Source organism: Strongylocentrotus purpuratus, unplaced genomic scaffold (assembly GCF_000002235.5).
Source record: "Strongylocentrotus purpuratus isolate Spur 01 unplaced genomic scaffold, Spur_5.0 spur5_scaffold_19, whole genome shotgun sequence".
In the NCBI taxonomy this organism is placed as follows: Eukaryota; Metazoa; Echinodermata; class Echinoidea; order Camarodonta; family Strongylocentrotidae; genus Strongylocentrotus; species Strongylocentrotus purpuratus.
Genome location: NW_022145604.1, coordinates 12,648,339 through 12,662,675, shown reverse-complemented (window position 1 = coordinate 12,662,675; position 14,337 = coordinate 12,648,339). Strand labels below are relative to the sequence as shown.

The 14,337-nt window shown below is 35.3% G+C and overlaps 1 long non-coding RNA gene across 1 annotated transcript; it reads left to right on the top strand.

The window, feature by feature from the left end:
• Positions 1-415: 415 nt before the first annotated feature.
• LOC115926042 lies at positions 416-12,743 on the top strand. The gene is made up of 3 exons (XR_004064942.1): positions 416-748; positions 8,469-8,596; positions 10,567-12,743. It is a non-coding gene; the product is annotated as an uncharacterized LOC115926042 (long non-coding RNA).
• The last annotated feature ends 1,594 nt before the right edge of the window (positions 12,744-14,337 follow it).

The following is a 14,337-nucleotide window of genomic DNA, read 5'->3' as shown; positions in this document are numbered from 1 at the left end:
CTTCTTTTCTTCAACAACCTAAATACTAACCTTCTGAATTGTTAGAATACTTGAGCAAGGTATGTAAAGAAAGGTAAGAAGTCCACCTTTCTAATAGATTCGATTTGAAGATGTCTTATCATTGCTAAATAAGAAATTCTAGAGGGATAAAAAACTGCCGTAAATAAGAAAAATTAAACATTATATAATTATGATTATTATAAAAATGATAATTCAAAATATAACAAATGACGGTTCATCGAAAAGCACGTTTTCCGGTCTACAACTTTGCTGCACAATATTTTTCATCATGATCATCCAGTGAAGAGTTATAGCCTCTTGATTCAGCAGAGTCAATAAAGATTCCCTCGAAATGTGTGACCCTAAAAGAATGTGGCACAGGGGGGTTTTTTAAGTGGCGCATAAAGAGTTAAGTCTAACTTTTTAGACATCGTATTGAAACGTGTGATAGAGATCTAACACGTGTTTCTACCAAATCTCCACGAGCTTAGACTTATGGCAGTTTCGAGAAACTAGCACTCGCTCTGAATCTGGCGCATCCACGGCCACGCTGGAAGCTCGGATCTGACCGCCTGCGATGCATGCCCCGGACGCGACGGCAGCCCGCTCTCGAGCTAACTCTCCATCGTATCGTGCAGCTGTCTTTCTTCTCTTTCACGAACACGGTTGCCCGACTGAAACAACTAGACCACATTAGTATCCTGACATCAAGATAGGTCTCTATTATGTGCCCATCCGTCTGATTAAGGTAGGTTCTACAGTAACACCGTAATTTATTCTTTTTTTAAATAAATCTAACTTGCACATTCAAATGGAAATAATAGCCCTACCAGGTGCGCCGGGCCCGCCGCTCCCGCCCGGCAGGATACCTAGACTGGTGGACATCACGAGCCATCTCCCTGGTTTTGCCCACACATAGCTGCATTACTATCCTGGCTGTGCAGCTGTGTATTAAAAACTGTTCATATTGATTTTCAGCATTTCAAACTACACTGTACAAAACTCAACTGATTTCACTCAAAATCGGTAGTTTAGTGATAGTTGATGCCCGCCCCCCCCCCACTCAGTGTTATTTAGGGTATGCATATGCGTGTTCCCCCCCCCCCCTTTGCAGCAAAAGTCCGGTGTGTAAAGTCCCTGGACCCCCCCCCCCCCCCCCCCACTCAGTGTTATTTAGGGTACGCATATGCTCGTTCCCTCTTTTTGAAAGCACCCCCTATCTGAGGACTGCCAACATTTTCGAACCCCCCTTTCGCGGGCTTTTCACAGGCTTTTCCTGCCTTGGAGACCCCCCTAAATCAGGAAAAATGCTCAATGCACCCCCCTAAATTCAGAATAATTTCTCAGGAGTCAAAAGAGATGAGAGAAAAAAAGAAAAAACACCCCCTTTTTAAAGAAATCTCCGGGTGAAAAGTCAAATACACCCCTTTTTTTACAATTCTCGGGCCGGACTTTGTCGCACGAAAAGTACCCCTTTACCGGACATTTTGGTAACACGCATGCGGTCATTCCGACCCCTGCGTGGGGGGGCCGGGGTAAAGTCAATACGGGTCGACCTTTTTCTTTTGTTATACAAGCCTTTTTCAGCAAAAGTCCGGTGTGTAAAGTCAATACGGGTCGACCTTTTTCTTTTGTTACGAAAAGGACATTTTGGTAACACGCATGGGGTCCATCCGTTCTCGGAGTGGGGGGGGGGGGGGGGGGCCGGGAGTTGATGACACCTAAATAGCATACAATTTTTTCAACTTAGGTCTATGTTATAGTTATACTTAGAGATCTAGAATCTAGTCTATAGTCATATAGATCTAGACTAGAAAGAAAAATTCAAAAATTCAAATCGTGAGTCTATTGTCAAACTTGCTAATCAACCACTTTGTATACATTGTGTGCATTAGTGTGCAATTGTGTGCAATGTGTTCATCGTGTGCTATTGCTGCCTCTCAGCACGTACATGTAACAGCGCTAGAGGACAATACGCCTAAGCATTAATTGACTCTAGCCTTGCTGGAGTGGTTTTGCCCTGCAGGCCTGGGTGGAATACGATATAAAATATCAAAAACTGTGACTCTAATGATTGCATTTTAGGCGTGGACTTTACGTAAGGTAGCATATGACGTTCAAATCAGATTTCTTAATAATCTTGCCATATGACCCATGTGCATCAACTTTTCACACGTATAGGCTACTGTCGGTGTCATCATGCATCCTCAGCTCATGGTAGCTGCTAGACGCAGGTTGTAGATCTAATAACATTGATATCACTTGGCCTATACCCATCATTTAATAATATTCAATCTGAGCTGTATGGCCCTACGTGTTATCAGTGCCTGTGATATGGTGTAATATTGAAGCCCTAAACAAAATTGCGCTTCAAAATGATCATGATAGAAATGCCTCAAAGAAGTAAAAATCTGTTAGTTTGAGTTACCATTTTTACCATACTCATTTTCCCCAAAAGACTGTAGTGTACATGAATGTAATAAAAAACTGTTAGGTAAACAAAAATAAAATTTTGATTTCCAATCATAAATATCTTGATAATCAGACAGCTAGGCAATCGGCTTGTAAAGTCATGGGATTCCTGACTGACCTAAATGTTTGTAATCATGATTGCAGCATGAGCTAAATCCAGGAGTTTTTTTCTTCAGAATCTGAGGCAATGTTACCGAGCCACTTAATTGATACCAGTACCCCTATCAAGACTGATAATTGATATAAAACAAAAATTCAAATTTGTTCATAATAACCACTAGAAGTACCCACACTAAAATAACCTTACCCACTGGTGGTAGCTGTTAATACTAGTATGATTAGTATTACTATACTGTAGGACTAGTAATATAAACTCTTCTTTCTTCTCATACAAATCACTTTAAAATAATACAAACATTTAACAAAAAATGTAAATATTTGATACTGGAGGGATAGCAATTTGGTGTGTCACTCTCGATATGGGTGCCAATTAAGGCTTAGTGACATCCATATCATATTTCATGTTATCACCTAGCCCTAAGGCTATTCTAACCAGTCTAGCGAACAAGCTGTTGGTTGTCCCTGTTCTGTAATTGATCATCTTGGTTGCACTCACATTTATGGAAGTTTATGCAAATTTATGCAAGTTTATCCAAATTAATTGTTGACACTATTGGGACCTTTATGTGACTGTAGTGGAATTCACTGCTGCAGGGACGGATCCAGTCTGCAGAAAGGGAGGGGGCCGGCTGAAAGGGGGCCCAATTCGTGAAAAAATGTTGAGCACCGAGTTAACACCCACCACCCCCGGCCCCCCTTTGCTCCCCCCTTTCTCCAGGGGGGCGTCTTTTTTAAATCTAAAAAAAGGTTAAATTTACCTGTTTATGGGGCCAAGTGAGGGGGTCCCGCGGCCCCCCCCCCCCCAATCTGGATCTGCCACTGCACTGCTGCAATAGTGAAAAACAGACACCATAATCTCTCTTCTCACAGAAGATTTAATATACCTAATATATATGTTAAAGGGAAATCCACCTTATTCTCTAGTATTAGCAAACTACCAGTGGAAGGCTGAACAAATATAAGAAGCACAATGGGGACAATTTGATTTAAATTTAAATCAGACTAAAAGTGACAAAGTTACATGTACACATTTTTGAAGTTGTAAATTTGTAATCATTAAAACATGTAGGTATGGGCTCTTCAAATTGGCTGAATCAGTAACGTCTATAGGATGTAGTGGCGGACAACTTTTCCATTTGTTCCAACACACAGAATGACTAAAATGTAAATGAAAAAGAAAAAAAACATGTACATGTATGACTCAGAAGGTTCTTTATATCTTAAGAGGACCTGTAAATAAACTGATAATTTCCACAAGGAAGAAGGCACTTAAGATTATGTTTTGTATACAACAAACAGGAGAGTTATCCATACATGTCTACATCATGTATTTCAAACTTTTGCCATTCTCTTTTTCTTACAGTGTATTTTTTTAAAACCCAATTCAGGGACTCTTCAACTCACACATGTAATGTAATTTATGCTACATGTATGTTTCAGAGGTGAAGTAGACAACAAACAGAAGAGTTATCAATGTCTACATGAATGTACCAAATTGCCAATTTGAGATTCACATTTATTTAGTGATCTCATACTTCAAACATTCATAACTCTTAGTATTGGTCTGATTTATTTCAAACTTTTGCCATTCTGTTTCTCTTACATTGTATTTAAAAAAAAAACTCAATTCAGGGACTCTTCAACCCATACATGTATTGTAATTTATGCTACACGTACATATTTTGTGTTTCAGAGTTGAAGGGAAATTTTGAATAATTTTTTCCTCATGTACATTTATATATCTATGAATGGTCAATCCCTGCTATTAATACTAGAACACAAGACATATTGAAGCCTCTTCAACAGGTACATTTTGTAAAGCTATGGTGGAGTACAACTGCTGTGAGTATTCTCAAACTTGTGTGTGAGTTTTGACAAGGGAAATAAATCACCAGCCCCCCCCCCCCCCAAAAGCCTCAAAATTTCACTTGATCAAGGTGACAGAGATCCAAGTTATGGAATTGTATGGAAATAAGATTCTAAATCGTGAAAAGGATTTATATTTTTTAATTTGTGAGATTTTTGTGGTGTTTTTAAGTACGCTTCAACAAAGAGGTAGGCCACCACCAAAATTGACACATCCCCAATTATTAATGATTTCCTGTTCTTTGGATGCTTTTTCTTTATAAAAAAATGGAAGGTATTAGTGGGCAACTTCTCTGTGCATTAGTGAGTTTATGTCATTTTTGTTTTCTTACATTTTTATGTAAAACATGACCACCATTCGCAGTCATGAGGTGATATGAATGAGAAAATAAAGATAAACATAGTTGATTGTAAACATGGAGGATGATAACATTTAAGATAAAGAATAGATGCGAAAAAGGTGTGAAAGAGAAAATGAGTGAAGGAAGAAGAACAAAGATAACTGTTTAGATACAAATGAGAAAAATAAAGGCACACACAGGGAAAGAGAGAAGAACCAATGAAAGAAGACAAAAACTGAGTGAAAAGTCATATCCTATGTAGACAGAAATAGGGGAAAATGAAAGAAGAATATAAAAAACAGTATATGAATAGAAGATATTAAAGTAAAAGATAAAAGAAGGATAAAATAAGAGAACATGAAGCGAGGACAGAAAAAAGAAGAAAAAAGATGTAGACAATAAAAAAGGAATAACATAGAAAATGAGAGAAAGAGGAAAACAGAAGGAAAAAAAGACTAACATAGGGTTATCTCAATAAAAGGAGAAATTTTAACAAATAATAAAACAGAAGAATAGAAAACTGTAAAGTGCTGCATGATATTGAATGTAAATATATGTCACAAGCTTTCTATCTGGGCAGATTTCTCCTGGGTACATTTTGAAATTCTAATCACCTACTCGTCATCACAATGAAATGACCTAATGAATAAAATGATGTGATTTTTTATTTTTCTCATCAATGACGATTCATTAATTTTCAGATTTCCTGTTCTTCATCCCAAGTGTTAATATTTGTATAACCGATTTATGTTCTATAGTATTTTGCTCCAAAGTTACTATCCCGTTTCATTCTATAAAATGCACGATAAGCAGACTCTAGATTTGTGCAGCTACTTTTACATACATGTACATGTCCACTTTATTACCCCGTATCTGTAGCTAGATATTTGGGATGCCAATTTGAAACAAAGTCTGTCAAAAGTACCCTCCTTAATACCCTATTTCCAATGACACCCATGTACCTTTATTCCTGTTAGGTGCTTAACATTGCACAAACTTAAAACAAAACAGTACCTGGAACTTGCAGCTGCAAAGAGAGAAAGAGAAAGAGAGAGAGAGAGAGAGAGATATTTAAAGAGAGAGAAAAGGAGATCATACATGTATGAGAATAATAAACTGGAAAGAGTGACTATTATTGATTGCAAAAGTGACTGCAATTATTTGTCAGTAAATAAATGAAATGTAAATTACTTTGGTATGTAGAAGGAAAATTGTAAGGTTCAGAATTCAGAATTATTTTCTAATCTGCCCTTCTCTATCACCTCTGCATTAACATCATCACCCCTTTTTAAATATCCATCTGATATCCCTCTAATAGAAAACTGAACAGCTTTTGAGCCATAATGCATGGCCATTCAGAGGATTTGTTTATGTTGGGGACCGGGGTAAAATGCAATAAATTTCATTTTCTGTTTTTTATTTTGTTTATGGAAACTGCCCCCTATCCTAGCCCCCGCTTCGTACAGTCATGGTTCAGTGACAAAGCAATGGCCTCGTAACTGTGAGGCCCCAGGATCAAAACCGTGTCGATGTGCTATATTAGTGCCCTTTTGTGGGGCATTAATCCTCGTTACTGTCATTTATGACTTAAGGGCGTAGGTCCCCTATTTGATAAGCATAGTAGCATACACATGCTTTAGCAGTCACGCAAAACACACATTGTCAAATTATTATTCAATAAAATCGGAGAATGGATACTATTATCTAGATCTATTATTTTTAAATTATTTTAAAAATAATTCCATAAAGTGGGGTAAAACAAAAATATTCCAACTATATGAGCGACAGTGTATAATGTGAAGCATCCATGTTGCACTTTCTCCCTCTTCGTATTCTTATGCCATTTTAAAAACTATTTATTACAAATCTTTAATATAGTAAGACCCTACATGTACATTACATGTACATGTGCACATATTTTCAGAAGAGTCATATTATTGAGTGGAAAATACAGCTTTTCTATTCAATTTCCATTATGTTCTATAGATTAGGTAAAGCTAAATTAATTAATATAATTTGAGTTAAAATACATGTTTCTCTGAGGATCCAAAACCATTGAATACTATTGATTACCTAAGATTTAACTAACCATGGTCAGTTATCTTTCATTACCATAATATTTTGCAATTTGTCTGAATTTGTATAGAAATAAATGAAACTAAAGTATAATTTGCATATTAAAAAGATAATGTTTTTCTCCAACAATAATCAGCTGATTATCCTTTATTTTTGTTTGTTTGTAGTTGTTTTTTATTGATATATTTTATTTATTTCCTGTACAAAGATATTAATTGCATAATGTTTTCTCCTTTAAATGATTTTTTTTTTCTATTTTGATCCAATTTCCAAAAGATTACCCCTTATCCCTACAGTATATGCAATCTCCTACATGTATATACTACATGTAGCATTAAAAGTTGGCCAGTCTTCCTTTTAAAATTTATTGGATTTTTGTTTGTGTGTCTATGTCAAAGTTATTCTTATGCACATCTATTTTTCATTTATTCTTCAACTCTGGTATGATTTCCATTCAGTTTGGTATATATTGTATACAGTGTACATATTACGTAGAGCCGTTCCTTGGTTTTAGCGGTCTATGGTTTTAGTCTTTAAAAGAGGGTTGGGTGTGGAAATTTGTTCCCCCCCCCCCCCCCCCTGTGCAAAATTAATGACTGCTGTGGATTGCAACCTGTAAGTTTTACAGTGCACATCAACTTTATAATTAAGTTACCAAAGTTGGAACTGGTACATTTTTTTTATTATACGCACTGAATAGTAACTTTGAGACTAAATTTGCATAAAATCTGACTGTCCATACATTTTAGCAGTAATTTATTGTTTCCATTGTTGCAATGCCAAATGAAATAATAATTATAGCTTGCAGTAAAATCTTAGGATTTTTGTTTTTCTACAGGGTGTCTACTGTCTAAAAAGAATATGCAACAATATTTTTATTGGATACATTTTAAAGTTTTAAACGGTACTCATCCATTCATTTTGTTGGCAGTGCTGTGTTAGTATTATCTAAATACCATTTGTGTACAAGGAACAATACTACCCCACAAACTTAAGTTAGGATTGTTTTTGCTAGACGTATCACATTTCAAATGTTAAAGATAGCATGTTGCATGCATCAGTGCACAAGAATACTGTGGCTTCTACATTTTAAAACAAACTTTCAATTTAAGTCACTCTTATTTCTTGGAAACAATACCATCATTGATTTGAAAGAAAATAATATACTTATTCATGCAGCTCTTCAAATATTTATTTCAAGTTAAGCAACAACTACCAAACATTGATTTTATATCATCCATTTCAGCAGATCTGCATGAACATGTATTAACAATACCTACATGTAGTTTTTGTATTGTATATTATTATGCAGATTCATATGAGTAGAAATGTATATGTCTTGGCAGCTCCTGATTCAATTATATCCTCTCTCTCTCTCTCTCTCTCTCTTTCTACCTTTTTATCCCTCTTTTCCCCTCTTTTTTCCCTTTTTTTTTTTTACTTTCAATCACTCTAGCTACCTCTCTCTTCCCCTTTTTGATCGCAGGAAGTTGCAATATTGTTATTATGTCACTGTAATAGTTCTGTATAAATGCAACTTTACATGTGTATACTTATACTTAATTGTAACTATTGCTCTTACCCAAACTACAGTCTTCTTTGGAGCAAACTGTCAGACATTTGCGGTAGTATACAGCTGAAATGGAATTTCCGTTCAACCAAACAGTATACTTCAAGGCTATTTCTCAGCGACGAGGGTTAGCTCCAGGTAGCAGTAGCAGGTACATGTAACAATATCTTAAAAACATTTACTTACCTGTAAGTCCTTTTCATGTGAAGATGATTCAAAGTACAACTATATTTATTTATTGTATAAAATGACCTGCTTTCATAAAGTCCTCTTGTGAAATCTTATGAATTTGAGTCCAATCCCCCCCCCCCCCACCCCCTTCCTGTTTTTCTGGCTTCTATGTATTCTTTGAGCCAGCCCTTTGACGTATGCTTAGATCTTTTAAGTTGCAAATTTAGAAATTGCTTTCTTCAGTCAGCAACATAATGCATGATTCACATAGATTAGGGATATGTACCGGTAACCCATAAGATATAAGAACAAATTGCGATAATGAAATGAAGTGTGGAAGAGAGGATCTGAGCTAGAAGACTATAAGGAGAATGCAGCCAAGGCTAAGCAGCAGGAACCAGTTTGGGCTTCACTCAAGACACAATATAGTTTTTGCAATGAGCTGTTAAATACTGGGTCTTTCCTTGCAGAGTAATAAGGGAGCAAGAGAAAGACCATCACCATGTATACACGTAGCAGAAACACAAAGCAAATAAATTTGAGACATTTTATGATTAATTATGTAGGAAGCCAAATCTAATTTCAAACGTCACTTGTCATCTTTTATGTGATAGATCTACAATTATCATAACAGTAATGTTTGTAGCCTTAAAAAGAAATTGCAAGAGGAATGTCAATAAATAAAGTCTACACCATTCACAAGATGCTAATTTGCATTTAACACCATTCCAACAACTTTCAAATCAACTCCGGCAATTATGTTCTGATTCTATAATACATCTTTGTAAATACATCTTTGTAATGTTTGCAAGTTTCAGAAGATGAACCCTGCAAGGCCATCAAAATTACGACAAGAGTTCCATATGTACACGTAACCACCACTAAAATTGAAGGAAAAAATATGGGTATGCTGGGTTAGGATTAGGATGAGAGTGAGGGTAGGCTATACAGCTGTGCATCGATTTTAGTGGGGTTATATATATGGAACTCTTTCCGAAATTGCCTGTAGTTGATTTTTTTCCTTTCTCTTTAGGTAGTTGCAGACGTGTTGTTTTGGTCATTGAGTTTTTTGTCTGTAGTTTTTCTGCTTTTCTCAAAACCATCATTATATCAAGGTAGACTTCCCAAGTTTCATCAGTGTGTGTAGTGAACATTCCCTCTTTTTCCAATACACTTTCGCAATATAATTAAATAGTTATAGATTAATTGTAATGCATCTTTGCAAGTTCATATTTTCATGTTTTCATGATTTGATTTATAACTGTTTTAATGCTAACCCTGATGAAACAGTACTGTAATTATTATGTACCTACATGTAATATACACTCACCCATAAACTTTATCATATTCAGGAGGATATCCTGCAAATCTATGATCATGGTTCTATTAAACTATACAATTTTCAATTAAACCTCCTTTACAGAAAGGGGAAATCAACAAGTGGCACCATTCATGTTTTTTTTTATAACTTATATGTGTAGATAGAAAAAATGCCTCACAAGGCTTTTCAAGATGATGTGGTCATTACCTCTTAATAGATTATATGTCAAAGTGGTTACAGTATGAGAGAACCTTTTCCACGTATGTAGGAGGATAGCCTTTAGATATATATTTAAAATTGAATTTCCAATCATTCTCTCTATAGATAAATGTACAGTATATAAAGAATGATATCTAGGGACTTGATAATGACATGTTCGATAATAATCAGTTTGTGTTCTTAATTAGATGCATTCATTCATTCCTAAAAGAAAGGCTTTGGAGCATACATGAATTTAAAAAAGAAGTCTATCCCACTTTATTTGTTACATGGAGGTTAAAGAATTGATATGATTTTAAATTTTTTATTAGAGACCTTTTGTAAAACCCTGATAGAATCAATTTTGATTTGTTTACGCGATTGTTGTATTTTTACCATTCACGCTATCATTTTCTTCTTTTTCTATGCAGGCTGGAAGTAACACACATGTGCAGTGTTTCAGTCGAAAACGAATACCACCCATTCAAAATCGGTTATAGGATCTTGTCCATATGTCCATATTTTTGTATGCATGTGAAACATGGACCATGACAGCAGACATTAAAAGAAGGATACAGGCACTGGAGATGAAATGTTTCCGCAAACTCCTCAGTATCTGGTATAGAGATCACATAACCAACGAGGTAGTGAAAATCAGAATTGGAAACACCATAGGGCCGTATGAAGACCTCCTGACTTCAGTGAAAAGATGCAAAGTAAAGTGGTATGGGTATGTCACATGATCATTTGGACTGGCCAAGACTATTCTACATGGAACAGTACAAGGAGGGAGACGAAAAGGCAGGCAGAGGAAACGATGGGAAGACAACATTAACGAGTGACCTTGACTGAAACATCATACTTCGTAAAGCCAAGAACCACGAGGAGTGGAGGAAGCTGGTAGTATAAATCTTCAGTGGTGCCCCAAGGGTCAGCCAGACTGTGGGATAGGTGAAGGTGAAGGTGAAGGAAGCTAAGAATCAGATAGTTAGACATTATATTGGATCATTTATCCTTTCCTTCAAAAGGAATGTTGCTTTATACTGTAGCACATAAACAATGCTTTTTTATTGGCAATATTTCAGTTCAGTACGCTTGTTATTAATTTCATCAAACATTAAAATGTAAAAGGGAGAAACACTGTCATTTGAAAATCAAAATGTAAGTCATAAAAATTTCACTGTCTAACTATCTGAATCTTGTCAGGATCCATGTACGAGTTAGTGCAATTCTTTTCTCTTCACTACAACCGCATTGATTTACTTTAATAGCATGTTACTAGGTACATCAATTGATGAGAAAAAGCAGCAAAACGCTTTAAATTTGTTGTAGTCTTAAAATTAAAGTTGGAAGTTTCCTAAAAAGGGAATTTTAGAACACTCCTTCAACTGACATGCACGGATGTTATACTTATGAATTTCCATACATTAATGTCTTTGTAATGCATGTTACCAAACAAAAAAAAGTATCATCAACCATTCTTGTCATTTCCTGTGCAATTATTTTCACATCCTGGCTTAACAGTACATAAACAGTGCTCTTTTATTTTCAATATTTCAGAAAAATGCATTTGCATTATGATACATGCAGGTATAGTTGGTCAAGTAAGAATATATTTACAGCATGCTCACTATGAATTGATTAAATCGCCATTGAATCTAAAAGGTATGTTATACCTCATTGTATATTCAGAAGGAAAAAGTGTGAGGATAGCTTTAAAAAAAAAAAAAATCATGAGTATCCATAATGATGTGAATATGTACATGTTTGTTTGTTGCATATGATTCTTCCTTGGTATCAAAGCTGTAATAATTGCATATTTATGATTCAGCATAATACTTTGTTCATTACAAAAAAAAATATGTCATAATTTTCCAAAACGGTAGTGTAAAGAATAATGTAAGATTGAGGTAAGATTGTTACATATATTCTCTATACGTATCAACTAAAATGTAAGTTTTCAAATGAGATACTATTTTGTCCCCAGATGAAATAAGTAATGGATCTTTTTTGTTAAATGTCAGCAAATGATCTAAATGAACATGTGTTCGGGTATATCAAATCTTGTACATGTAGTTTCTATAGCTAATATAGTTTGGAGGACTTAAAGATAGAAAAACTGCTGATTGATTAATTACCATTGTTTGTATTGTTCACTATAACCAGCAAGTAAAGGGACATTTAGTAGATGCCAAGAAAGTATTTCCAAAGCAATTACATTTCTCTTATCCTGTAATGTATTTTTTGCGTCAATAAAAGCAAATGTGAGGGTTGTCCACATAACATCACAACTACAGAACAGTTTAATTGAAATTAACATACATATTACATGTATATATGTGTATTATGGAATAACTTAGAATATTTCATAATTTGTTATTATTATCCAGTTCATTACATTTTTACCAATGTATTTCTTCAATATTTCTACTTTTCCTCAGAGCATATGCTGTGAACTAATGGATATTCCTTGTCAGTTCCATCATGTTATGTCAATGGGCTTACACTGTATGCGTGTACATGTCCTTTTTGCAATGTACATGTGCTACGAAAATGTCAACAATATTGTTTGAGATATAAAATATAGAGTTAACAAGTGAATTATTCATACTCCTTGTAAATGTGATTTTTGGGGATGCATTTTTTTGTAACTTAAGAATGAAAGGTTGACTGGGTGAATTAGGGCCCTTTTAGAAATAAATGTACATGTAGTTGTAACGTTTTCAAATGGATGAAAGTTTTATGGTGTAATTGTTGAAATCAAGAATTTTAAATTCTGTTTTCATGTTCTCACAATAGTTGTGTTAAAATTACAATAAGAAAGTTAAAACTTGTAAAAATATGCCACCTTGAAAATGGACTAGACTGAATAATTTTGAATTTGTAATATCTATGACAATTATCAACTGCTTCAAATTATGAACCACAGCATTAAGGGTGGTTTGCAGTGGAACTTACATGATTTGCATATTTAATATCAAAATTTAAACTGTAAGCTAACTTTGGCAGACAACACCGAATTCATTGAAAACTTTACTGTGAATAGATGAAGATGATGATGATAATAGTGACGATGTTGGTGGTGATGATGATGATGGGGATAATGATGGTAGTAGTGGGGATAATGATGGTAGTAGTGGGGATAATGATGGTAGTAGTGACGACGACGATGATGATGGTGGTGATGATGGTATAGTAATGATGATGGTGGTGGTAATGGTGGTAGTAGTGATGATGATGATAATGATGGTAGTAATGATGGTGGTGATGATGGTGATAATGAAAGTTGTAATGCTGGTGGTGATGATTGTAGTAGTGATGATGATGGTGATGATGATGGTAGTAGTGGTGATGATGATGGTAGTAGTGGTGATGATGATGGTAGTAGTGACGACGATGATGATGGTAGTGATGATAGTATAGTAGTGATGATGGTGGTAGTAGTGATGATAATGATGGTAGTAATGATGGTGGTGATAATGATGATAGTGATCGTAGTAGTGGTGATGATGATGGTAGTAGTGATGATGGTGGTGGTGAAAATGATGGTAGTAGTGATGATGATGGCACCAAGGGTGATGGTGATGATACATGTATAATAATGATATTTATACAATAATATTAAAGCATGTACTAATAATATCCCACTCCTTAAAGCAATTTCCTTTATCAAAAACAAGTAAACTTATACCTTTTAATGTGCATTTTAAATTCAAATGTTTTGTATGACTAAATCGAAATAAGTACATGTAACTACAGAAAAAAATAAACCTTGTCGTGCAATTCAACAGGGAGAGTCATCATTGTCATCACCAATGTCATCATCACCCCTCCCCCTCTTCTCTCTCTCTCTCTCTCTCTCTCCCCCCCCCCTCTCTCTCTCTCTCTCTCTCTCTCTCTCCCAAGGCGGTATAAATCACATGAAGATAAATGTTTGTCACATTTTAACAATAAGTTGATCGGCATTGATGACCAAATAATAATCATAGTTGTTCAAGCAATCAATGTACGAGAAATTTTGTGAAAAATAGCTTAATATTCAGGTGGCTTAGTGAAATTACCGTTACTTGCCAGATCAAAAGCACCATTTTTGGTATAGTGCTTCCTTAGGACCTACTGAACGATAGTAGGGTAGGAGCCTCGGCAAAAATATCATTTAAGGGTGTGGGCGGGGGCGTCGCCTCGTAGACCACATAAAATTC